Source organism: Herpailurus yagouaroundi, unplaced genomic scaffold (genome assembly GCF_014898765.1).
Source record: "Herpailurus yagouaroundi ecotype Mexico unplaced genomic scaffold, PumYag 77, whole genome shotgun sequence".
Lineage (NCBI taxonomy): Eukaryota > Metazoa > Chordata > Mammalia > Carnivora > Felidae > Herpailurus > Herpailurus yagouaroundi.
This window is the reverse complement of record NW_024412388.1, coordinates 41,147,339-41,171,403: the sequence shown is the minus strand read 5'-3', so window position 1 is coordinate 41,171,403 and position 24,065 is coordinate 41,147,339. Positions and strand designations below refer to the sequence as shown.

The 24,065-nt window shown below is 38.2% G+C and overlaps 1 long non-coding RNA gene across 1 annotated transcript in view; it reads right to left on the bottom strand.

The window, feature by feature from the left end:
• Nucleotides 1–20,196, bottom strand: part of LOC121027107 (uncharacterized) — a 26,019-nt gene extending 5,823 nt beyond the window's left edge. The window contains exons 1-3 of the long non-coding RNA XR_005788563.1: nt 20,084–20,196; nt 18,286–18,344; nt 16,988–17,213 (exon numbers count right to left, since the gene is read on the bottom strand). This is a non-coding gene — a long non-coding RNA (uncharacterized LOC121027107). The remainder of the gene's footprint in view (nt 1–16,987; nt 17,214–18,285; nt 18,345–20,083) is intronic.
• Nucleotides 20,197–24,065: the final 3,869 nt, after the last annotated feature.

Genomic DNA, 24,065 nt, shown 5'->3' with positions numbered 1-24,065 from the left:
TATTGAGGAGGGCACCTTTTGGGATGAGCACTGGGTGTTGTATGGAACCCAATTTGACAATAAATTTCATATATAAATAAAAAAAATAAATAAAAATAAAAATAAAAATAAAAAAAATTCTAAATCATAAAAAAAAAAAAAAAAAAAAACAGAACTACCCTATGATCCAGCAATTGCACTACTAGGTATTTACCCAAAGGATACAAAAATAGATCCAAAGGGGTACATGAACCCTAATGTTTATAGCAGCATTGTCAAAAATAGCCAGCTATGCAGAGTCCAAATGTCCATCAACTGATGAATGGATGAAGAAGATATGTATATGTATATATATATATATATATATATATATATATATATATCACATCTTCTTACTCTAGCTCCATCCATGTCCTTGCAAATGGCAAGATTTCATTCTTTTTGATGGCAGATTAATATTCCATTATATATATTATTCCGCCATCAAAAAGAATGAACTCTTGCCACTTACAAGGACATGGAAGGAGCTAGAGTGCATTATGCTAAGCAAAATAAGTCAGTCAGAGAAAGATAAATACCATATGATTTCACTCATATGTGGAATTTAAGAAACAAAACAGATGAACCTATGGTGGGGGGGAAGAGAAAGGGAAACAAACCACAAGAGACTCTTAATGATAAAGAACAAACTGAGGGTTGATGAAGAGAAGTGGGGAGACAGATGGGTGATGAGTATTCAGGAGGGCACTTGTTATGCTGAGCATTGGGTGTTGTATGTAAGTGACGAATCACTGAATTCTATTCCTATAACCAATATTGCACTGTATGTTAACTGACTAGAATGTAAATAAAAAATTGAAAAGAAAAAAAAAACCAATAAAATCAAAGACTTCAGAAGTGAATATAATTCTGTTTATTTATTTATTTATTTATTTTAAATCAACAGAGATTTATTCTCTTACAGTTCTGGAGGCTATAACTTTATTTAAAAGACCATTTTGAACGTATTCTTTGTTGTATGAAGTATGAGAGCAATGTGAATTGTTTATGATTAATTTTCCTTGGGGAAATCAGTAAAGCCTCCCAGAAAAGAGGACATCTTATTTATTTATTTATTTATTTATTTATTTATTTATTCATTCATTCTTTTATTGTTATTTTAAAGCATAGGTAGCATTCATTGAGCTCAAACTACATGCCTGGCATTGTTCTAAGTGTTATTTATGCCTCACAACAGCCCTATGAAGTAGGTACCGTTATTTTCTACTATTATTTCTTTTATTTAATGTTTATTTATTAATTTTTGAGGAAGAGAAAGAGGGAGCGCGCGAGATAGGAAACCGAAGCAGGTTCCAGGCTCTGAGCTGTCAGCACAGAGCCTGACAAAGGGTTTGAACTCACGAACTGCGAGATCGTGACCTGAGCTGAAGCTGGACACTGCGAGATCGTGACCTAAGCTGAAGCTGGACACTGGATGTTTAACCGACTGAGCCACCCCGGATCCCCTACTAATATTTCTAAAGTAAGGAGAGTTTAGGTGACTTGCTCAAGTCACACATTTCGTAAGCCTGGATTGGATCTTGGTGGACCAGAATCATGCTTTTTAATCATCAGCAGGAAAATTTAAACTGGGTCTTAAAATAGAGAGATTTGTGGGCCAAAGAGCATTTAAGAGGGAAAAACAACGTAAATACTTGATGCAAATGTTTGATGGCAAGAAAGTTCCCTGTGTCCTAAGAATAACATTTCAGGGAAGCTGAAATTTAGAGAAAGAACATTTGTGTGTGTGTATGTGTGTGTGTGTGTGTGTGTGTGTGTAGTAGTAGTAGTAGTAGTAGGAAGTGGAGGGAAGATGAGAAAAGAATGGTAGGTGAATGTGCTGGCAATATACTTTGGGACCGGGTAATGGAAGGCCTGGAATGCTACACAAAGCACTTGATCCTCTGGGCTATGAGGAGGCTTTGAAGTTGTTTTCCTTTTCCTTCTTTCTTTTAATCAAATGAATGCCACAATTAGTTCTGTGTTTTAGAAACAATAATCTGGTTGCAAGGGGAAATGGATTGAATGGAGGATATGGGAAGCATAGAGAAAGTAGTCAGGGCTTCTTTGTAATGTCTGACAGGGAGGCCTGAGCTAGGACAGTGGTGGTGGGGATAGGGGAAAGGGAAACAAACAGTGAGTGGGCTAGTGCTTGTTTTCATAGCTAATAGCTAGTTTCTACTGGGCATGATTTTGAAAGTTGATTAAATGTGACCTGTTTTTTGCTTGGAGAGGCTTGGATAAAAAGCTTATTTTCATAATTTAGAAAATCAGAAACTCTGCCTACAGTTCAGCGGTCCTCCACGTAGGGCAGGTAAATCAAACACACTGAGGCCATGAAAGAACACACATATAAAAAGAGTTTGAATACTTTAGTCTTTTCTTGGCCTTTGCATTATTTCTACCTCAAAGACAGGACCCCAGAGGCATTTAAACAGGCACATTTCTGAGATTTTAAAATGTCCACAGAAGGCCACAAAACTTGACCCGACCCAAATAAAACTGAACAAAGGCTGAGGCAAATCCTGCATTCTGCACATCCTGCCTTAACAAACATGACAAAGAAAACTTGCTGACACCTCCAACTCTTTTTACATCAATTCCATTTGCCTGGAAAACCCTCCCTTCCACCACCCTGCTCTGTGATGCAGCTCAGACCCACCTCTCCTAAGGCAAAGCCAGAAAAGCACTCCTTCCTCCTCCTCTAGCACACTCCAGAATTCTCTATTACAGCACTTGTCATCTGTTTAATTACTATTTGATTACTTATCTTTCTCTCTCACCTGTACTGTGAGCTATTTAAGAGTACAGATTTAATTTTGCTCATTTATTTATGTCCAGGGTCAGGCAAGATGCCTAACACATAAATGTTTGCTAAGTAACGCAGTCAGCACATAAACACATGATAAAATCTTCAGTTAAAGGAATTCAAATGCAGATGAAATACCGTCAAAAATATTTTAAAACTTAAAAAGTCATCAAATAATACATTCACATTGTTTATAAAGTCAAAAAATACTATCAGACTTCTGATGGAAAACTGTGATCTCCACCTCCTCCCATCCTTAACCTCAACCCCCCTAACCAAACTCTCTTAGCTATTTCTTCTGGTATTTCCCTCCATTAAAAGATAATATGCTTATAATGACTCTTTTTGCTTTATCAACTTTAAACATCATCTTTTGAATTCCTATTGTGGAAACAGGGTTCAGCCCTCTGCCATCACTCCAGGCCTATATTGTCCTCTCCCAAATGTAGTTAAAATATAATTTTTTACTAAACCAAAATTCATTCTTTGAATTATTATAAGTATTGTTCACTGTAAGCTAAGCACTGGATTATAGTTATATTTCTTTTCTTGTGTACTTTTCTTACTGGAGATATTAATAATTTTATCTTTTCCTTTGTTCTGTTCTCTATACCACTATTTTCTACATTATCAAATATATCAGATAATTTATCCATTTCATTTATTTTTCTGAAGATATAAGTCCTGGAACTTATTCCATTCTCCTATTCCAATCTTCAAATATGCTAAACAACTGTAATCCTCACATTCTCCTTTATTATCATCTTGGGGAACTCTCTTTGCCTCTCCCCTGCATTGTATGTACTTTTTTTGTTTTGTTTTGTTTTGTTTTGTTTTGTTTTTGTTTTACCAATTCCATGTTTCTCTCTCTTTTTCTCCCTCATTCTGGTGGCACATATACCATCAATAGCTTCTTGAATATATGTGTGTGTGTGTGTGTGTGTGTGTGTGTGTGTATATATATATATATATATATATATATATAGGGACTTTGAAAGTCTTATTATGCCTTAATTTTACCTTTCCACTTGACTGGCAGTTCTCTAGGTATAGAATCCTAGCTTGGAAATAATTTTTACACAGAACTTTTTAAAAATAAGTGTTTATTCATTTTTGACAGAGAGAGTGTGAGCAGGGGAAGGGCGGAGAGGGAAGGAGACAGAGGATCTGAAGAGGGCTCTGAGCTGACAGCAGCAAGCCCTATGCATGGCTTGAACTCACAAAACATAGATCATGACCTAACCTGAAGTCAGACACTCAGCCAGACACTGGCTGAGCCACCCAGGTGCCCCTTGACACAGAACTTTTAAAGCATTGCTACTTTCTTTTCTAGTGTCTATTTTTTGTTGTTGAGACATTTAATATTCTTTCAGTTCTCTCTCTATACTTTGTATTATACCATTATATTCCCCTGGAATTTTAAGCATATTTTCTTTATCTCCTAGTGTCCAGAAATTTCTTAAGGATTTACCTTGACACATCTTTAAAAATTTATATGGCACAGACTTTAGTACATCTTTCAAACTGAAAATATGTGTCTTCTATTCTAGAAATTTTTTCTCATGTTCTTCCTTTAATAATTTATTTATCTTTGTCTCTTTGCTTTCTCTTTTTGAAACTTATATTGTTTGGATTTGGGATCTGCTGAATTGATCTTCCAGTTTTCTTATCTCTTCATTTGTTTAACTCTTTGACTTTTTGTTCAATTTTAATTTCCAATTCTTCTATTGATTTTTTAAGTTTTCCACTTTCATGTTTTTAATTTTTATGAGTTATTATTCTCTTTTTATTCTTTAAAAAAATTTTTTTTAAATGTCTATTTGTTTTTGAGAGAGAGAGAGAGAGAGAGAGAGAGAGAGAGAGAATACAAAGCAGGCTCCAGGCTCTGAGCTGTCAGCATAGAGCCCAATGCGGGGCTTGAACTCACAATCCCTGAGATCATGACCTGAGCAAAAGTTGGATGCCCAACTAACTGAGACACACAGGCACCCTGCCTTTTTTCTTTCTTTCTTTCTTTCTTTCTTTCTTTCTTTCTTTCTTTTAAAGAAAGCATCCTCCTCTTGTGTCATGAATGCAATAACTATTCTACTTTCTAAGTACATTGATGATCAATTAAAATTTTTCTTCTACTCCCTAGTTTGTCTGTTTTCTTTGAGTTCCATTTTTCTATTTCTTTTGGCTTCTCCCATTTTGTCGTCTTTCTTCAAATATTTGGTGAAATTTTGCAGCCCTTCATATTTAGTGGTGAGGTACTAAAATGTCAATTGGAAGCTCTGTGTGAGTAATGGGATTGTCAACTGGTGGCTTCACTATAGATTAATAGGGGAGTTACCTGACCATTTTGCTGTGGATCTCACAATATCAATATTTGTAGTTCTTTTTTTTATTAAGCTGGTCAGTTTCTCCAGACTCTTCCCTTGGATAGCAGAGGCAGGTATTGCTGCCTGACTATCCAAGTACTCTAAGCTAAGTAGGACAAGGGGACTAGAGGCCTCACCATTCAGTAAGTGGACATTCACTTAATTCCCCCATTTTCTGTTGTCCCTTCTCTCCCCATGCTAAGTGCTTAATTTCTCTGGGCCTTGGCTTCAGAGGTGCAAATTTTCCATAGATCAAATCTATGGATTTGATCTGCTGCCAGGATAGGGAGATCTAGCCTGATTAGATGAATTGGGGGAAGAACTCTGCAAGTCTAAGTTCTCTCTATATAGACATCATTCAGCCAATTTCTCATTCCTGCCTTCCACAATATTCCATGCCTCAAATTACTGAGCCTTTCTCAAATGGCAGTACAATGTAGTGGGTAAGGAAATAGACTTTGAACCTAGATAGTCTGGGCTTGAAATTTGGCTATGTGAACTTGGACAAGTTATTTGACCTCATGCTTCAGTTTCCTCATTTGTAAACTGGTGAAAATAATAGTACCTACCTCAAAGGATATTGTGAGGATTAAATGAGTTTATATATGTAAAATGCTTAGAACAATGCCTGATATCAACTAAGATATATAATAATACAATATTATTCTTATCCTTATTTGTTTCCATAGCTTCCCACTGGAATCTTCACTCAGCATACACTTCAGCTTCCTCAACCCTATTCACTTTTTCCTCTTCTAAAAATGTGTCTACTGACAACTTCTCCTGCATTCTTTTTCCTCGTGAGTTGACAGCATTAAACAATCATTTGTTCTCATTTTACTGATGTTTTTGGAGAGGAGGAAAGATAAGCACATATGTAAATTATAATATATATTATATATAAAACATGTTATATATAATATATAACATATTATATATGTTATTATGCTAGAACTGGTTCAATTGACTAAAATAAAAACACTGAAATTATAACATCAATGTTGATAAGATTGTGGTGAAATAAGGAGCTCATGCATTGTTGTTATCAGTATGAATTAATATAGTTTTTTTAGAATATCAAAACCTACAATGAGTCATAAAAACACTTTAACCTTTAACCAGCTATCCTATGCAATTATTTACAGGGGGGAAAAAATCAAGCAACAAAGAAGTTATTCATTTTAATGAAAAGTTAGAGGTAATAAAAATTTCCAAACAGTCTCAGGATGCTAAAGTTTAGTACATGCCTAACACATCCACTTGATAATATTATATAGTAATTATTTTCAAATATGACTTATGCTAAAATTTAAAAATTACCATATAACACTAAGTGCGAAGAAAAGGACACAAACATATGTCCACTGTGGGTAAGCAATATAAACTTTATGTTATAAAGGGAATATGCAAGAATAAAACCAGTTGTTTTAGAAAAGTAGAATTATGGAAGTTTTGTTTTTATTTTTAAAAAATTCCTTTTATGCTGTCATAAAAATGTTTTCATAATTGAAAAAAAACCTAAACCTCAAACCTAAAGCTGACAAAAATCATAGTGATTGTGTCTACCAGACCTCTTAGATGAAGATGAAAACTAAACCATTGGGCCAAACATCTGAAAGTTTCAGAACAGCCAGGTCTTTGATGTTGGGTAGACTAAACAACCAGATGTTTGACTGAAGTTTTCTGTTTTCATCTGAAAAGCTGACATCATGTAACTATGGCTTGAATGTATTACTGATGTCAGTCACCATAAAGTTCAATGAGTTGTTAACACGGTCCCACACAGTTCTCTTGGTCTTCCCCTTTTGGTACTCACAAATATCATCATTAGCTTGCTCTTTGTATTAGGTGTTTACTATTCCTCATTAAATCTAAAGAATAAAGGCTAACTTCCTTAACCTTTCCTAATGAGGCGGCAGCTGCTTCACCAGCCCCACATCTCATCATTTTCCTCCCTCACAAGGTTCATATTCTCTAGATGCTAGAATCACAGTCCCTGATTCTCAAGAAATTCATTGTGGTATTATTGTTGTTGTTGTTCTTGACTAGAGAATATTATTGTTATCATTCATTGAGCTATTATGAGCTAGAGTGATAGGGCTTAGTATACACTATTGAATTTCATCTTCACCATAACTTCTGTAGTCTTATTATTTCCATTTTATCCATAGTGAAAGAGAGGCTAGAGAGATTAAGTACCTTGCCCAAATTTACATAACCTGTAAGATACGGAGCCAGGACTCAGTCTTTTGAATTCCAAAGCCTAATGCTCTTAATCACAACACCATAGGGACATGCTACTAATAAATTTACTAAGATATTATGGTAGCTACATAGAAGTGTGGAGAGAATAAGGACTACAAAATGACAGAAAATAAATAGGCAGAAGTTTAGTCCAAGTACCATTTGTAAAGTGTCTATGATATTCTGGGCCCTATACCAAGTAGAAGCACACAGAAAAGTCAAATATCATCCTTTCCATGAAAGAGAAACCAGTCTGATAAGGGTGTCAGGCACCTAAAATTAGGTGGAAAGTACAGGTGTTCTAGAAATGGAGCCCACAGGAGTGATGGTTCATATATACCCAGGGCTTGGCTGGGGTACAGGGTTTCAGGGTAAAAGTTCCAGGAAAAGGAGAAAGGGAAAAGAGAGACCCTAGATACTAAGTAACTTAGGAAGAGTGCCCAGGGAGATCATTGTCTCCCCACAGAAATATTTGAGGGATGAGGAAAGAGAAGAAACTTTTATCCATCTGAATCAAGAAAGCACTGAGACACATGACAGTCACAACTATTCAAGACAACAATGAAGATTCATTTATTTTACTAGTTCTTATTCTGTGCCTCTGTTGGGCACCCAAGGATTCAGATAACAGACACAGACTATCCTTGGTCATTGTGGTTGGCTCATTCTTTCCACAAATAAGTGTGGAGAACCTACTATGTGTGATGCATTGTTCTAGGCACTGTGGATACAAGAGTAAACAAAAGAGACATGCTTTCATGGAACTTACATTCTGTTAGGGAGAGACAAACAAATAAATATGTAAAATATATAATATTTTAGATAGTGGTAAGAGCCCAGGAAGAAATATAAAGCAGGGAAGAGGGACAGGAAGTATCAATGAGATGGACAGGTCAGGAAAGGCCCATCTAGGAAGATGATTTTGAACGAATACCTTGCATTTTCACAAAAAGGAGAACATTCTAGGTATATAGAAGAGCAAGTGCAAAGGCTGTGAGGCTGGAGTGTTGCTTGATATGATCTAGGTACAGCAAAGAGTCCAATGTAACTGGGGCAGAGTAAAAATTATAAAAATTTTCACTTTTATTCTGAGAAAGATGAGTAGCCATTGGACAGTTTTTGAATCAAGAAGTGATATGATTTACTTTATTATTTCATATTTTCATTCTGGTTGAAGTGTTGATAATACACTGAAGGAGGATCAAAGTGGAGATAAGCTAGGAGGCTATTACAATAATCCAGGGGAGAGTGATGGTGGCTAGGATCAGGAAGATAGCAATAGAGGTAGTAAGTGGTCTGATTCTGGATATACTATATTTTAAAGGTATACTTGGTAAGTTTGATGATGGATCAAATTGAACTGTGAAAGAGTGGAGTCAAGGATGACACCAAGGTTTTACACTGAGGAAATTGAAAAATAGAATTGTAGTTTACTTTGATGAATAACACTGAGTAAGAAGCAGGTTTTAAGGGAAAGATCTGGAGCTCAGTTCAGACATGCCAAGCTTTATATACATATTAAACATTCAGGTGGAGAAGGTGAATAAGCAATTGGATATATGGACCTGGAACTCAGGGGAGAGGTCCAGGCTAGAGATAAAAATTTGGGATTCATCAACATGTAGATGTTATTTGAAGCCATATGAGGCAACAAAGGAAGTGAGTATACAGAAGAAAAAATCCAAGGACTGAGGTCTGGGCACTCCAACATTTAGAGGTCAGGACATAAGAAATTAGAAAAGGAGACTAGAAGGAATTATTAAAATTATAAAGAAAACCAGAAGAATGTAGTTTCATTCTAGGAATCAAATGAAGGAAATGTTTCTGGAGACATTTACAGTAAAGAGTAGCAGGAAATAAGAGTTGAAGTTGGAAGGGAATATGAAATCAGGAGAGGGTAATTTTTAAGATAGGAGAAATACTAGCATTTGTGTGTGTGCTTATAAGAAATGTTCTAGTTCAGTGTTTCTCAACTTTGGCACTACTGATATTTTTGGCAGAATAATGTTTTGTTGTGGAGGGCCATCCTTCGCATTGTAAGATGTTTAGAAACATCCCTGGTGTTCTATCGACTAAATGAATAGTAATGCCCCCACCCACCTCCCCAGTTGTGGTAGCCATAAGGGTCTCTAGACATGCTAAATGTTCCCTAGAAGGTAGAAGGAGGGGAGCGGGCAAAATCACCTATAATTGAGAACCACTGATTTAGTAGAAAAGAAGAATATGGTGATGCAGCATAGAGTGGGAGAATTGCTAGGGCAATATCTTTGAGTTAGTGAAAAGAGATGGGATCTACTGTCCAAGAAGAGGGATTGGTCTGCTAGTTTCATGGGCTGTGAATCTACATTAACAGAGAAAGCAAAGGGTATGGGCATGGATGCAGCTACGTGGCTAGATGTGTCAGTAGGTACCTAAGGAAGTTCTCTTCTAGTTGCTGAGAAAAGAATTCTCAGCAAAATAAAAAGCAGAGTAAGCAGCCAAAGGCAAGCACATGAAAGGAGGTGCTGGAAGTTTTAGGAGATGGGAGATCTGATGGACATCATCTAGGAGAATGGACTGGTTGGACTAGAATTCACCAGTTGGGCTACTGAATGTATTGTGATTGCTGAGCAGCTTTTCTATCCAGTGGTAAAGACCCAATAAGAGTAGAATAAGACTAATTAACATTGCTGTTTGTTTTTCTCCAGTCATACACAGGGGTCTTGGTGCACAGAATAAGCTCAGAGTTGGATGTGAGCAGGTTTGCATTCTTACCAAAGAGTATCACGAAACGAAGGGAGGCAATGGAGTTGAAAATAAACAAGGGAGTGATTATAATGATTGACCATGATATTTAAGTTGGGTAGGAAGGCAAGTGAGGACATGAAGAGGACAAGGGACAGTAAAAAGGTGGTAGCATCATCAGTGGAATATAAATACCTGTGGGACTGAAGGACTGTTGGAGTACTAAAGACAGTGGGATGGAAATATGGGGGGGGGGGGTGCAGGGTAAGGATAGGGTATAGAGTATGACCATGGTAGTGAGTTTCAGGGTGGGGTGGGAAATGGAGTCAAAAAGACAGATGCACATAACCATAGAGATGCACAGAGCTGCAGAGTGTCAGAATCCAGGGGATGAAGAGTAACAAAACCTTATTGTAGTAACCAACATAAACAATTAGCAATTTCCACCCTACCTTGGATAATTATCCTAAAACTCTGTGTGGTAATATTATTCCCCTTGCCACTGACCAATTTAGAGATGGCCAAAAAGATGAACGAAAGTCTGCAGGGGAGCTTCGGGAAAATGTTTTCTTATTCCAAAGAATGGGATAGTTCCTCTTCTTCCTCTGGATTATGTGATGCCTGAAACTTTTGTAGCCACCCTGTTAGCAGCCTGAGGATAAAGTTAACACTGATGATGGCAGAGAGATGGAAAGAGCATGGGCTCTTGATGACACTGTTGAACCGCTGTATCAACCAATCCTGGATATTGCCTTACTCATAGAACAATATTCCTATTTTGAGAAATAATACATTATCTATTGTTTAAGTCCATTTGTGTTAGGTTTCTGTTACTCTTAACGAAAGCATCTGATAACACTATCCTTGAGGAGCCCCTTGCCTATGGGAAGGCCACCATGGAAACAGATAAACACATTTCAGTATGTCACATGCTGCCCTGGAGGAAAACCAGGGGGCTGTGAGATCCTTGTGTAGGTGCTTAACTAGACTGAGAGTCAGGGAAACCTTTCCAGGTAAGAGTATTCCTTTTTTTTTTTTTTTTAATTAAAAAAATTTTTAATGTTTATTTATTTTTGTGAGAGAAAGAGAGAGAGACCGAGTTGGTGAGGGACAGAGAAAGAGGGAGACACAACACAGACTCCAAAGCAGGCTCTAGGCTCTGAACTGTCAGCACAGAGCCCAACATGAGGCTCAAACCCACAAACCATGAGATCCATGACCTGAACCAAAGTCAGATACTTAACTGACTGAGCCACCCAGACAACCTGGTAAGAGTATTCCTTAAAAGTCAATAAGCATTCGTTAGGCAAAAGGGGGGTCCTGGGGAGAGAGAGCTGAATATGTGATGGGACAATGGTAAAAGAAATTCAAAACTTTGTAGCTTTACAGTTAGCAAGAAATACTAACTCTTGATGTATGTTTGTCAATCAAAAAAGTTACATATGTCAGAGGTTCATTAGTTGCCTATCCAGCATTTACTTTCCCTCTGCCTTTCTAACCATTCCCATATTTTCCTTTTGGAGCTACTCCTTATCCATGTAATTGACTCTAAACCCAGCTCTAGAGGTGGCCTCTGACTGACAGAAACCAAGTAGAATCATCTTATGCCCCTTGACATGATGATTTGTTCTGGTAAATGAAGTGCAAATCAATCAAATTTGGCAGTCCTCTGACTACAGAAGATATTTCAGGGATAGTTTAGTCAAGTTTGGGACTTTTATTCACTGGTTTTAAGAAATGATGCTCTCTCCCACTGCATGTAAACAAACAAACAAAAAAGCATATAGTCTTTCTAGCTGCTAATTTGTGTCCATAGGGGAAGCCAGTCCAAGGATTACAAGCTACATATATAGGAGGTCAGAAATGAGACTACTGAAGAGCAATTGAGGAGAAGCCCTGGTTGAACTGCACTGAAGTCTGCCCAATTACTTATTTTCAGTTATATTTGCCAATAAAACCTTTCATTAGTTAAGCCCATTTAAATTCAATTTTCTGTTACTTGAAACTGGATGGTCCCAATTTGAAACACATACACAGAGGATCAGTATGTTCATTAGTAACCTATATTATAGTTTATATTAGCTGGTATATGAGCAATTCACACCATAACATAATATTCTTTATCTTTACTTTCTTGGACTGATAGGTGACATACAGAATGTCTGGTTCCACACCAGACATCTGTCTACTCTAATGGCTTGGGGTGGGATACATAGATAAAACTCAAGAGAAGCAGACAGGGGACAATATTTTATCCTAAAGATAATGGAGATCCAGGAGAAGGGTTTAGGCAGGTTAAACAAACAAAAGGTAATAATTTCCATGGTTCTGAGGATAAGTCTTTTCAAAAAAGAAGTTTTTTTTCCCCTGTCTTTTTCTTTCAGTAAAATTCTTATTTGCTTTGTAATCTACTGGTTTATTCAATAGCTATTTATTATGTGCCAGTCACAATTGCAGGAACTTAGGATATAGCAGTGAATAAAACAGGAAAAATTCTTGCCATCACAGAGCTTAGGTTCTTTTCAGGCCAAACAGTATCCTCTCCACAATGTCTGCCTGAATTCTCTCAATTGTATTTAATATATCCTTCTGCTTTATGGCGTGTTGTATGTACTACTGTAATTACACTTATGGTCTGCTTCAAGTTAGAGGTATTGCTTCAGATGTCAAATATCCCTCTCACTAGACCAAAGGGTTCTTGGAAGCAAGGTCTATGTTACTAGTTTGCCTCCCAAGCACAGACCTGGTTCAGAGCAAGTGCCAGTAGGTATTTGTTGAATGAGAGAATGACTCTGTCTATAGTCCTAAAAGGGCAAGCCCACATGGTGCAGCTCTCTCTGTAGCTTCTGCCAGGCATTCAGTTGGAGTGGATGGGAGCCAACCTGACATGGTTTTAGGTGATCTGGTAATCATACAGAAATGACATTCCTAATGAGTGATTATTACTAATAAGTGATAATAATAAAGTTCATTTGTATGACTGTGGGTATGATAGGAAATGAAAGCCTGGATAATTCTATTATGAAATTCAAACAGCTGTCCAGCTTAATGAATGTAAATGGCTCTTTGATGAAGAAATGGAATATATCAGTGAAAATGGTGACTGCAATTATAAAAATATTTTCTTTGGTTAAAACTTAAATGACTCAAAAACTGGGTCATATATGCACTTAAATACTTTATAAATCACTGTAACTTAGGGGCAAACACCTCTGATTTTCCTAGAAACAAAAAAGAATTACTGTAAAGATCAAAAGCATTTGTTTCTGCTTGATTTCAAATGGTTGCTGTTTTATTGCTACACAGTCAACAGAGGGAGCCCACGTTACAAAACGTAATAAAATTTCCTTACTGGACTTTGTACATTGGTAGAAAGCCAATAGAAGAAATAGAAAGAAATAGAAGAAGTAGAATAGAAGAGTTAAGGTACTGGACAAATTTGGTTTTAAATGATACTAAGAATCTGGAATCCCTCTTATGAAACTGAGTTTGGGGGATGATATTAAGGTAAGGGTATTTCAAAATAGCATACACATAGTGGATATATAAATTTTTAAACACACTTTACATACTGCCAGAATGAGCCGTGATCTTTAAAGTACACAGTTATATCACTCTCCTGCTTAGAACCCTCCAGTGGTATCTTCATCACTTATGCAACAAATCCAATCTTATTGGGGTTGTATTAAAGGAGATAATCAATAGCGTAGTGCCTGGCACAGTGAATTGTCAGTAAATTCTTAGTATTATTTTTCACTATCATGTCTTTTATTACAGTGATCCTTCAGACTAGAATGCTTTCCAAACTACCCCCTTCCTACTACTCTCATCTGACTAACTCCTTTCTTGTACTAGAGGCTTCAGGATCCCAGAAGTCTTGTCTTTCACTGTCTGGGTGCTCTTCTGGTATTTATCACACAATATTGTAGTGACATGTTCACAAAGGTGTCTCTCCAAGTTGATAGCAGAGGCCAGATCCCATAAATTGTTCTGTCTCTAATGCCTAGTAATCAGGTAACCAACCATCCAGCTTGGCCTGGCACTGTTCCAGTGTTAGCAAAAGAAGTTCCATGTCACCCTCCCACAGATCCTGACAAATAATAATAATTCAATCAATAAATTTGTTTACCTAGGAAAATTATCACTTTTGCTTCACGGGTTTAAATTTCTCCAACTATTAACTAAAAAGTTTAAACAAAATAATATCTAAGGCCCTTTTAAACTTGATATTTTAGAATTGGATGTCACATTTATGTCCTGCCTACATTCATATTTTATCTTATCTATACTAAAGGAATTTTAACTAAGTACTACCTGTTTGTGTTTTAATTGCTTTTTTATTTTTTTATTTTTTCTTTTTATTTTAGAGAGAGAGAGAGTGTGTGTGTGTGAGAGTGGGGGAAAGGGGCAGAGAGAGAGATAGAGAGAGAATCTTAAGCAGGCTCCACACTCAGCGCAGAGCCTGTCACAGGTCTTGATCCCACAACCCTGGGATTATGACCTGAACCCAAATTGAAAGTCCAATGGTGACCTGACTGAGCCACCTACCCTAATGGTTTTAATTTAAATGAATTTTTAAATTGAAATATAGTTGATACACAATGTTACATTCATTTCAGGTGAAAAACTTAGTGGTTTGACAACTCTATTTGTTATGTTATGTTATCCACAAATGTAGCTACCTTCTGTCACCATACAATGCATTACAATACCATTGACTATATTCTGGACACTGTACCTTTCATCTCTGTGTCTTATTCATTCTATAACTAGAAGCCTATACTCCCCACTCCCCTTCACCCCTTAAATTTTTTTAAAAAGTACTACTGAAAATACTCATGATAAATCAAATGAAGAGTAAAATATAAATCTACTTGTATGGTATAATTCCAATTTTGTAAAATATGTATATTTTTATGTTTTATTGAAGAAAAGGGAATGGAATTATGAAAACATTTTTTATCAGTAAATTCTCCCATTTTATGAATTTCCAAAAATGTCTACAATTATCGTATGATTTTATACTTAGGAAACAATACTTATGAAACACCAATGTTTGTGCTGATGTGGTAGTGGGTATACTTTAAATAATTATTTTTCAGGATATTGTTACCTTTGCATGAAGTTGTTAATAAAAGCTAGCTAACTGATCACATGTTTCCTTTAACAGTGCTTCTCAACATTAATGTAGGTCTGGGTTGGGTCTGTGATTCTGAATTTCTAACAAACTTCCAGATGATGACAGTGCTTCTGGTCTGTGGACCACATTTTAGGCAGTGGGCTGTAGTACATGAATTCTAATCCACATTTGACTATCAGTTACAACTTTTTAAAACAATATTGTGCCTTTGGTAATGTTTCCCAAAATGACACATTAGGGAAATATAGGAAACTTCTCATAATTCACCCTTCTGAGTGCTGAGGGGGATCGATACCTTGGGAAAATTGTAAACTCTTAAAAATGTAATGGTCGGGAGTTCCTGCCTCAGAGTTAGTTGTCTTTTGTAAACAAGAAGTCAAATGCAACAATATATGTTAGACCAACCAAAATACCAGACACCTATGTTGACATATGCTACATAACTCAAAATAAAGTGCTTTCTCCTCTATGCCCCTCACAGAGTTCCTAGTACAGTTGTGTTCCATAAATAGAGTTTGAACAAAGGAATGAGTTTAATTATATAAATAATAGCTAGGATTTTAACACTTTCTGAAGGCGTAAAGCTCTGGTTCTCAAATTTCAGTGTGTGTAAGACATATCTGGGAAAGAAGCTGAAATGTAGATTCTTGGACTCTGCCCTCAGAAATTCTGATTCTGGGCAGTGGAATTAAAGAAACTGTTTTTTTAACAGGATCAGATGATTGTAATAAAGGTATCTCTGGACTATATGTTGAGCGATACTAGTTTTAAATATAAGAAAAAAGTTACCACCACTAACATGTAAGAAATACATTTTCCATCATGACCCAGTTTACATACACATTTAGATACATACATATCTGAAACAAACTTTCATAAAATAATACTAACCCTTACTATGTGTCCCACCCATGTGTCATATCATAGCCTGATATTTTCTATTTTATTCAATTTCATTACAAAAACATTGCCCACAACCAACCAACCATATTGATTTCACATCATTTACCTCATTTAATCTTCCCATCAGTGCTGCAAGGTAAGCACTCTTAACTGAATCTTTCTTACTTGGAAACAACCTTGGGGAAGATTAATGTGCCCAATGTTACACACTGAATAAATGGCAGAGGTGGAATTCAAACTCAGAATGCCTGGCCATAAATGGCTCTGGCCTGCCCTCACCTTCATACAAACATCCTGAAAAAGCCCAGCAACCCCCCAGTTTTGGAGTTGATTCAGACAGCCTCTGGTTTCCCCAGTTGAATTCTATCAACTTTGGATACCAATTAGAAATTTCTAAGAAAAAAAAAAAAGATTTTGACTCAACTTGGACCAGGTGTGAACTCTGATCCATTCTGCTATAGTCAAAAGGATGCTGAGGGTGGAGTCACCTAGTACAGTCATGGACACCTAATCCCTACAGCAAGAGTTGAAGCTGGGGGGATGGTAATTTCAAAGAAAGGGCAAAGGTCTTGGCAGTCACGTAGAAATACATTTACTATATCTGCATTTCTTCTCATTTGAGCAGGGGAATTTTTCATCTCCCTTTCCAGGTAAGTCCCCCCTGCAGCATTAGAACAGGAGAAACTAGAACAGTACAATCCAAGTCTTCTTCATTTCCCAACCCCTGCAGAACTCCTGCCCTCCTCACCTTCCCAAATGCACAGCAGGGATAGTCCTGGAAGTTCTTACCTGAGGCAAAGGAGAATTACAAAATGAAAGGAGCACCTCCTTCAGTCTTTGTGATGGAGGACAGTGACTGACTTTCTGGAAATTCAACAGGAGCTGATTCTTCTCTGTGTTTGAGTGTCCCTTTCTTCTTAGGGTCCCAGCAGCAGGTTTTTGCAGAAGATTCTGAAAACCTGACATTGTTTGTTACATAATTCAAACTTCCCATCCAAGACACTATTTTAACCTTCTGAAAAATAAAAAATTGCAAAATCTCTCTCAAAAGTTGTTGAATAAAGAAAAAAGGATTGTTATCCTTCTTTAAAAATATTCAAAATATAAAATTAATGCTGCAGTTCTCTAACAAATATTCCTTTCTTTTATTAATGTAGACACACACCTCTCATGAAGACCAGCTATGGAAGTTTCAATTATGCCAAAAAGCATAAGACTAAATAAATCAAAAGGTTAAAAAAACATATGGAATTTTTAAATAGCTAAATCCTTTTTGGACAAATCACAGTGCTTTCATCTACATCCTTTGTTTCCTTCCCACTGCTGAGGAAGATCGACAGTTTCCTTGATTAGAATTTTTTTTTTCAACATTTATTTATTTTTGGGACAGAGAGAGACAGAGCATGAACGGGGAAGGGGCAGAGAGAGAGGGAGACACAGAATCGGAAACAGGCTCCAGGCTCTGAGCCATCAGCCCAGAGCCCGACGCGGGGCTCGAACTCCCGGACCGCGAGATCGTGACCTGGCTGAAGTCGAACGCCACCCAGGCGCCCCAGTTTCCTTGATTAAGAGAACAGTTTGAAGTGCTTTTTAAAGAATACTTTTAAGATTTTTTTCTGTTATTTTCAACATTCTTAAAAGTTTTAGAGTCTTCCTCTCCTTAATATGGCAAAATAAAGAACAATTTTTGACCTGTCTTAAAAATAGACTTTAATAATGTTTACATCTAATTAAACTCTAAAATTTTATTAAAATGAAAATAATTCCCAAATCCTAACTCAACAAGTATTTTCCTTGTCTTCCTATTCCCTCCAAATTTTTATATGCTGTAGAAGGATAATCCTGAGGAATATAAAAAGTGTTGTACTTTTTCCCCTTGATAGCAACCTCAACAAAATAGTGCTTTCTTTTGAGAAGTATATTTGCCTGTGCACAATCATTATAAATATTATTTCTATGTCTCTTAGGTATTGCAGTCATGTCTCATATTCTTTCATCTGGAAGCACTTTGGTGTGTATTATTTGATGTGTATTAATAGAGTATTATTTTAACAAACATTCATTTGTTCATTATTATTTATATTTACCTGAATGAAGACTTCATTTACATCCCACCAGAGTCATGCCAAGTCAACCCAATGAGCATCTAAAAAATAAATACATTTCCAGTTCCAACCGACAAGCACTTTATATAATACTGCTTTTGCTTTAATAAATGAATACTGCAATTTCTCTTTAAAAAATAATGCCTTAGGAAATAAATATTTTACCAAAAACATATTAACACATTAAATGAAAACTCTTAGGAAAGAAGAAGTAAAGATACAATTGAATTGTATCTTAATGGTGGTTGGGGAGAGGGAATAATTGTATTTAAAGGAAGTTCTAAGCCAAAAATTGGATGTACTAAAAATTACCCTTTAAAATACTAAATTAGGAGGGGCCAAGATGGCGGAACAGCATGGAAGTTTTTTTGCATCTCTTGTCCCTGAAATACAGCCAGATCAACACTAAACCATCCTGCATACAAAAAAAAACAAAAAACAAAAAAAAACTGATTTGAGGATTAACACAGCAATATGCACAACCTGAACCACAGAACTCAACAGGTACATGGTGCGGAGAGGTGAACTGGGGAAGACAGAAATCGCAAAAGGCGGGGAGCTGTTTTTGCTTGCAGAGAGAGGATGGAGATGGAGGTGGGGAGAGTACGGGAAAGCTTCCCCCCACCCCCGATACCTGAAAGCAGCTGATGAGAAAAGAAAGAGTATGCTAGGGACTGAACAAAAAAAGAGAAAGGAGAGGGGCGCCTGGGTGGCGCAGTCGGTTAAGCGTCCGACTTCAACCAGGTCACGATCTCACGGTCTGTGAGTTCGAGCCCCGCGTCGGGCTCTGGGCTGATGGCTTGGAGCCTGGAGCCTGTTTCCAATTCTGTGTCTCCCTCTCTCTCTGCCCTTCGCCCATTCATGCTCTGTCTCTCTCTGTCCCAAAAATAAATAAACGTTGAAAAAAAAAAAAAGAGAAAGGAGAAAGGAGAGGATTTAAATTCCATTCCAGATATCGAGCTGTGGAGTTTCAGACTCTGAAGACTCTATAAATAGGGGGAGCACAGAGTCTGCAACTCTACAGCTCGATAGCTGGCAGTCCTCTGGTGGGAAGGGCGAATTCCTAGGAATAGTTAGCAAGGTCCAAGGGGTCCTCAGGCCACATGGGGAGAGGCAGTTCCCTTGCTGGGAGGACATTTGGTAGAGGCTGTGTGGCCACCCACAGACAAAGATTCCAGCAGACCCTGGAGAACAACCACACTCACTGGTGCTGGAACAAGGACATTAAGTGAGAAGCCTGGTGCCAGATATGTGTTGTGACTTCCATAATCCCTGAAACACTGTTGCTACACAATCACGTGAACTTTTCCTGGAGCAGGCTGGCACCCAGCCGCAGTCTCTGGGGATCGGCAATAGCACAGTCTCGCAAATGTTCCTGGGAGCAGGCAGGCACCTGTACATTGCTTGGTGAGACTCTCCCTCAGAGGGTTAGAATGGGTGAAAGCTGCAGTCCCTCAGAAATGAGGAGTTGAAACACAGCCACATCTGAGATAAAACCCAGGAGGGAGGTGCTGCCTCACAACCTGATGGCTTGGTCACTGACAGTGTAAAAGCGAGGAGTGGACAAAAGCTGGAGACAAAGGATGGGTGTGCAATTGCTGATCAGGGAGAACAGAGTTCCCATACTATAGACAGGGTAGCTGGGTGACGCTATTTTCACCCCTCCCACACATGCGCACACACCCCTACAAGTGCCACAACAATCTACCCCAGTAAGCCAAGCAGCGCCATCTAGGGGGGAATAGAGCCATTACACTAAGCCCCACCCAATGGGGCCCACCTCGATCTTCAGGAAGTCTCTGCATGCTTAGTTTATGGACTATAAAGGGCTTCACTGTTTGAGGGGGAACCGATGTAATTTCAATTGTACTTCAGCTGTTTGCTGGTCCAATTCTTTTTCTTTTTTCTTTTTCTTTTCTTTTCTTATTCTTGAATACAGAAAGAGAAAATTTTGTTATTATTTTTGATTTTTATTAAAAATATTTTTCTTTAGTTTTTTCCAGTATATTTTTAAATTTTCTGTAAATTTTCAAAATTCTATTTTACTTCCATAATTTCATTTTATTCTATTTCATTGTATTCATTTTTTCAAATTTTCAAACATTTTCCTTTTTTCCCACTCTTTTCTCTCTCTTTTTTTTTCTTATCTTTCCTTTTTTTCTCTAATCTATCAAGCTCCTTTCAACAACCAGACCAAAACACAACTAGGATATAGCAACATTTATTTGATTTGTGTGTGTGTGTGTGTGTGTGTGTGTTGTTTTCAATTTTTAAATATTAATGTTTTTTACCTAATTAATTCCTTTTCTTCCTTCAAAATGGCAAAATGAAGGAATTCACCCCCAAAAAAGAACAGGAACAAATGACAGCCAGGGAGTTAATCAACACAGATACAAGCAAGATGTCTGAAGCAGAATTTAGAATCACGATAATAAAAATACTAGCTAGGGTTGAAAATAGATTAGAATCACTTCTGCGGAGATAAAAGAAGTAAAGCTAGTCAAGATGAAATAAAAAATGCTATAGAAGGGAGAGGGAAGATGGCGGCGTAGGAGGACGCTGGGCTCACCGCGCGTCCTGCTGATCACTTAGATTCCACCTACACCTGCCTAAATAACCCAGAAAACCGCCAGAGGATTAGCAGAACGGAGTCTCCGGAGCCAAGCGCAGACGAGAGGCCCACGGAAGAGGGTAGGAAGGGCGGCGAGGCGGTGCGCGCTCCACGGACTGGCGGGAGGGAGCCGGGGCGGAGGGGCAGCTCGCCGGCCAAGCAGAGCCCCTGAGTCTGGCTGGCAAAAGCGGAGGGGGCTCACGGACTGTGTTCCGACAGCAAGTGCGACTTAGCGTCTGGGAGGTCATAAGTTAACAGCTCTGCTCAGAAAGCGGGAAGGCTGGAGGATAAAGGGAGGGAGAGCTGCTGAGCCCCCAGAGAGCTGCTGAGCTCAGTTTGGTGGGGAACAAAGGCGCTCGCCAGCGCCATCTCCCCCGCCCATCCCCAGCCAAAATCCCAAAGGGAACCAGTTCCTGCCAGGGAACTTGCTCGCTCCGCGCAAACAACCAACTCTGTGCTTCTGCGGATCCATCCCTCCAGCAGCGGATCTGACTCCCTCCCACTGCCACAGGGCCCCTCCTGAAGTGGATCACCTAAGGAGAAGCAAGCTAAGCCTGCCCCTCCTGCCCCCGTGCACCTTGCCTACCCACCCCAGCTAATATGCCAGATCCCCAGCATCACAAGCCTGGCAGTGTACAAGTAGCCCAGACGGGCCACGACCCCACAGTGAATCCCGCCCCTAGGAGAGGGGAAGAGAAGGCACACACCAGTCTGACTGTGGCCCCAGCGGTGGGCTGGGGGCAGACATCAGGTCTGACGGCGGCTCCACCCACCAACTCCAGTTATACACCACAGCACAGGGGAAGTGCCCTGCAGGTCCTCACCACGCCAGGGACTATCCAAAATGACCAAGCGGAAGAATTCCCCTCAGAAGAATCTCCAGGAAATAACAACAGCTAATGAACTGATCAAAAAGGATTTAAATAATATAACAGAAAGTGAATTTAGAATAATAGTCATAAAATTAATCACCGGGCTTGAAAACAGTATAGAGGACAGCAGAGAACCTCTTGCTACAGAGATCAAGGGACTAAGGAACAGTCACGAGGAGCTGAAAAGCGCTTTAAACGAAATGCAAAACAAAATGGAAACAACAACAGCTCGGATTGAAGAGGCAGAGGAGAGAATAGGTGAACTAGAAGATAAAGTTATGGAAAAAGAGGAAGCTGAGAAAAAGAGAGATAAAAAAATCCAGGAGTATGAGGGGAAAATTAGAGAACTAAGTGATACACTAAAAAGAAATAATATACGCATAATTGGTATCCCAGAGAAGGAAGAGAGAGGGAAAGGTGCTGAAGGAGTACTTGAAGAAATAATAAAGCTGAGAACTTCCCTGAACTGGGGAAGGAAAAAGGCATTGAAATCCAAGAGGCACAGAGAACTCCCTTCAGACGTAACTTGAATCGATATTCTGCACGACATATCATAGTGAAACTGGCAAAATGCAAGGATAAAGAGAAAATTCTGAAAGCAGCAACGGATAAACGTGCCGTCACATATAAAGGGAGACCTATATGTGACTGATCTCTCTTTTGAAACTCGGCAGGCCAGAAAGAATTGGCACGCGATCTTCAGTGTGCTAAACAGAAAAAATACGCAGCCGAGAAACCTTTATCCAGCAAGTCTGTCATTTAGAATAGAAGGAGAGATAAAGGTCTTCCCAAACAAACAAAAACTGAAGGAATTTGTCACCACTAAACCAGCCCTACAAGAGATCCTAAGGGGGATCCTGTGAGACAAATACCAGAGACATCACTACAAGCATAAAACATACAGACATCACAATGACTCTAAACCCATATCTTTCTATAATAACACTGAATGTAAATGGATTAAATGCGCCAACCAAAAGACATAGGGTATCAGAAGGGGTAAAAAAACAAGACCCTTCTATTTGCTGTCTACAAGAGACTCATTTTAGACCTGAGGACACCTTTAGATTGAGAGTGAGGGGATGGAGAACTATTTATCATGCTACTGGAAGCCAAAAGAAAGCTGGAGTAGCCATACTTATCAGACAAACTAGACTTTAAATTAAAGGCTGTAACAAGAGATGAAGAAGGACATTATATAATAGTGACAGGGTCTATCCATCAGGAAGAGCTAACAATTATAACTGTCTATGCGCCGAATACCGGAGCGCCCAAATATATAAAACAATTACTCATAAACATAAGCAACCTTATTGATAAGAATGTGGTAATTGCAGGGGACTTTAACACCCCACTTACAGAAATGGATAGATCATCTAGACACACGGTCAATAAAGAAACAAGGGCCCTGAATGAGACATTGGGTCAGATGGACTTGACAGATATATTTAGAACTCTGCATCCCAAAGCAACAGAATATACTTTCTTCTTGAGTGCACATGGAACATTCCCCAAGATAGATCATATACTGGGTCACAAAACAGCCCTTCATAAGTTTACAAGAATTGAAATTATACCATGCATACTTTCAGACAATGCTATGAAGCTTGAAATCAACCACAGAAAAAAGTCTGGAAAACCTCCAAAAGCATGGAGGTTAAAGAACACCCTACTAAAGAATGAGTGGGTCAACCAGGCAATTAGAGAAGAAATTTAAAAATATATGGAAACAAACGAAAATGAAAATACAACAATCCAAACGCTTTGGGATGCAGTGAAGGCAGTCCTGAGAGGAAAATACATTGCAATCCAGGCCTATCTCAAGAAACAAGAAAAATCCCAAATACAAAATCTAACAGCACACCTAAAGGAAATAGAAGCAGAACAGCAAAGGCAGCCTAAACCCAGCAGAAGAAGAGAAATAATAAAGATCAGAGCAGAAATAAACAATATAGAATCTAAAAAAACTGTAGAGCAGATCAACGAAACCAAGAGTTGGTTTTTTGAAAAAATAAACAAAATTGACAAACCTCTAGCCAGGCTTCTCAAAAAGAAACGGGAGATGACCCAAATAGATAAAATCATGAATGAAAATGGAATGATTACAACCAATCCCTCAGAGATACAAACAATTATCAGGGAATACTATGAAAAATTATATGGCAACAAATTGGACAACCTGGAAGAAATGGACAAATTCCTGAACACCCACACTCTTCCAAAACTCAATCAGGAGGAAATAGAAAGCTTGAACAGACCCATCACCAGCGAAGAAATTG